Source organism: Cupressus sempervirens, chromosome 10 (assembly GCF_028749045.1).
Source record: "Cupressus sempervirens isolate cs-2001-9-10 chromosome 10, ASM2874904v1, whole genome shotgun sequence".
Classification (NCBI taxonomy): domain Eukaryota; kingdom Viridiplantae; phylum Streptophyta; class Pinopsida; order Cupressales; family Cupressaceae; genus Cupressus; species Cupressus sempervirens.
In genome coordinates, this window is record NC_143127.1 from 358,318,552 (window position 1) to 358,322,809 (window position 4,258).

Sequence of the window (4,258 nt, forward strand, 5' to 3'; positions counted from 1 at the left end):
CCTTTTACTACAAGTCTTATCAATGCATTTTGTTTCTTTTATGGTGTGAGGTTTGCATCTCTAGGTTATTATAAAGAAAGACTTGTGGTGCAAGAAGAGCGATGGGTGGAAGAAATAGTTGATTTGGATAATGTTTTTCTATATCTTGGGAATGCTAGGGTGGTTCTATTACACTTTATTAAAGTTGGTTGTTATAGTTCAAATCAAATTTTGGTTTCTATATATTATATAGGCTCTAATTGTGTGACAAAAATCACATAAAATTATTGAAACACTTGTATAAACTCAAAGTATTGTTGTCCATATATATCCTAGTTTATCTATTAATTTAAAGAAAAAAAACAATTTTTAACATTTAAATCAAAGCCATTATATTGAACTAATATTATATTAAAATAAGAAAAACTAAATAAAATAAGTAAATTTCATTTATTATTTTCTTATTTTGTTGTTTTCATTTTCAACATTTGACACACCTCTTTTTATTTTCATATAGAGAGAAAGGAATGAAAATTTTATAATCTAGAATAATTTTATTAAATTTGAACTTATGACCTCTTATTCAAAAATCAAATTCTCCACCTCTTGAAAAAATTAATGTATGAAACTTTCAAAAGATTGGAGATAATTCGTCATTCATTAATTCCTTATGAAACTCTTAAAGCCTATTAGAACCCAATTTGTAAATTCAAAATGATGCTTCATATCTAAGAATACAATTTCTTGAAAGTTTTTAAAGCATACTTAACAAGTTCCATTCATGCACATCTTACAATCTTTGATTGGTTAGATAAAATATATTTGAGATGCTCTATGAGGAAAAACTAGGGCTCTTTCTTTGGGATCTTTATGTCTAAACATGTGAAACTGAGCTCTATAAGGGCTGATCAAGTGTAAGACTCACCATTTAGCACAATACTAGTGCTTCCATGCATACAACAACCTACTACAAATGTGTTTTCTTGATAACTGAACATCTAAAGATCTCCAAATTAGACATCATGGGTTCTTAAGTCCCCCCAAACTCAAGCCAAATAGGAATTTAAATCTAATTATTATATAAGTCAAATAATTGAACAACATGGTATTAAAACAAAGGATCAATTTTACAACATAACTTTGAAACTATTGATGTTCGCATCGAATCATCGGTGCCATTAGCTCCAGATGGGCGGGTGAACCCTAGTGACACCCTTATTTTGGCTACAGAGACCCTCCATCATCCATGGCCACCCTATACTAAGAAGTCTCCAAGGTGCTCTAAGTGCATTTCAAGGTCAATCTTCTAAGGGTCGTAACTCAGAGCTCGTAAGGGCTATCGATGAAATGTCAAATTCTACAAGATGGTGATGCAAAAGCCTAAAATAGCTTATCTCATTTTTGAGAGATCACATTCCATTTGGATTTGGCACAACGATCTCACTCGATGCCAAAACTCGCAGTGTGCCTCAGTTCATAGGTGCACCATAGTGTAACTTTGAAACCGCTAATCTTGACATCAAATTGTCAGCACCATTAGCTCCGGATGGGTAGGTGAACCCTAGTGAGACCCTTGTTCTAGCCATGAAAACCCTCCATCATCTGCGGCCACCTCATATCAAATAGTTTTCAAGGTGCTCTAAGTGCATTTGGAGGTCAATCTTTTGAGGGTTGTAACTCAGAGCTCGTGAGGGCTATCAATGAAACATTGAATTCTTAGGATGGTGATGCCAAAACCTATAATAACCTATGTCATTTTTGAGAGATCACATTCCATTTGGATTCAACACAGTGATCTCAGTCAATGGCAAAACTCGCAATGTGCCTCAGTTCATAGGTGCACCACATCATAACTTTGAAATCACTAATGTTGCCATCAAATTGTTAATGCCATTAGCTCTAAATGGGTGGGTGAACCCTAGTGACACCCTTTTTTTGGCCACAGAGACCCTCCATTGTCTGCAACCACCCCATATCGAGTAGTCTCCAATATGTTCTAAGTGCATTTTGAGGTTGATCTTTCGAGGGTCATAACTCAGAGCTCGTGAGGGCTATCAATGAAATACCAAATTCTATAGGACAATGATTCCAAAGCCTATAATAACCTATCTCATTTTCAAGAGATCACATTCCTTTTGGATTTGGCACAATGATCTCACTCGATGCCAAAACTTGTAGTGTGCCTCAGTTCATAGGTGCACCATAGCGTAATTTTGAAATCGCTGATCTTGGCATCAAGTCATCAGTGCTATTAGCTCCACATGGGTGGGTGAACCCTAGTAACACCCTTTTTCTAGCCATAGAGACCATCCATTGTCCATAGCCACCCCATACTGAGGAGTCTCCAAGGTGCTCTAAGTGCATTTTGAGGTTGATCTTTAGAGGGTCATAACTCAGAGCTCATGAGGGCTATCGATGAAACATCAAATTCTATAGGATGGTGATGCCAAATTCTATAATGACCTATCTCATTTTTGTGAGATCACATTCCTTTTGGATTCGACACAATGATCTTGCTCAATGCCAAAACTCGCAGTGTGCCTCAGTTCATAGGTGCACCATAGTGTAACTTTGAAACTACTAATCTTGGCATCAAATTGTTAGTGCCATTAGCTGCAGATGGGTGGGTGAATCCTAGTGACACCCTTGTTCTAGCCACGGAGACCATCCATCATCCACGGCCACCCCGTACCAAGTAATCTCCAAGGTGCTCTAAGTGCATTTCGAGGTCGATCTTTCGAGGGTCGTAACTCAGAGCTCATGAGGGCTATCAATGGAATGTCAAATTTTGTAGGATGGTGATGCCAAGGCCTAATATAAACTATCTCATTTTAAAAGAGATCACATTCCTTTTGGATTCGGCATAGTGATCTCACTCAATACCAAAACTTGCAGTGTGCCTCAGTTCATAGGTGCACCACAACGTAACTTTGAAATCGCTAATCTTGGCATCGAATCATTAGTGCTTTTAGCTCTAGATGAATGGGTGAACCCTAGTGACACCCTTGTTTCAGCCATGGAGACCATCCATCATCCACAAGCACCTTGTATGGAGCAGTCTCCAAGGTGCTCTAAGTGCATTTTGAGGTTGATCTTCTGAGGATCGTAACTCAGAGCTCGTGAGGGATATTGATGAAATGCAAAATTTTATAGGACTATTATGCTGAAGCCTATAATAAGCTATCTCTTTTTTGAGAGATCACATTCCTTTTATATTTGGCACAATGATCTCACTTGATGCCAAAACTCATAGTGTGCCTTAGTTCATAGGTGCACCACAACATAACTTTGAAACCGCTGATCTTGGCATCAAATTGTTAGTGCCATTAACTCTGGATGGGTGGGTAAACCCTAGTGACACCCTTTTTCTACCACAAAGACCCTCCATCATCTGCGACCACCTCGTATTGAGTAGTCTCCAAGGTGCTCTAAGTTTATTTCGAGGTTGATCTTCTAAGGGTTGTAATTCGGAGCTCATGAGGGCTATTAATGAAATATCAAATTCTATAGGATGGTGATGCCAAAGCCTATAATAACCTACCTCATTTTTGAGAGATCACATTCCATTTGGATTCAACACAGTGATCTCGCTTGATGCCAAAACTTACAATGTGCCTAAATTTATAGGTGCACCACAGTGTAACTTTAAAACTGTTGATCTTGGCATCGAATCGTCAGTTCCATTAACTCCAGATGGGTGGGTCAACACTATGACACCCTTGTTCTAGCAATGAAGACCATCCATTGTCCATGACCACCCCATATTGAGTAGTCTCCAAGGTGCTCTAAGTGCATTTCAAGGTTGATCTTTCGAGGGTTGTAACTCGAAGCTCATGAGAGATATCGATGAAACATAAAATTTTATAGGATGGTGATGCCAAGGCCTAAAATAACCTATCTCATTTTTGAGAGATCACATTCCTTTTGGATTTAGCACAGCGATCTCGCTCGATGTCAAAACTTGCAGTATACCTCAGTTCATAGGTGCACCACAACATAACTTTGAAACCACTAATCTTGTCATTGAATTTTCAGTGCCATTATCTCTAAATGGATGGGTGAACCCTAGTGACACCCTTGTTTTGGACATGGAGACTATCCATTGTCTGCGACCACCCCATACCGAGTAGTCTCCAAGGTGCTCTAAGTGCATTTTGAGGTTGATCTTCAGAGGGTCATAACTCAGAGCTTGTGAGGGCTATTGATGAAACATTAAATTCTACAAGATGGTAATGTTGAGGCCTAAAATAAAATATCTCATTTTTGTGAGATCACATTC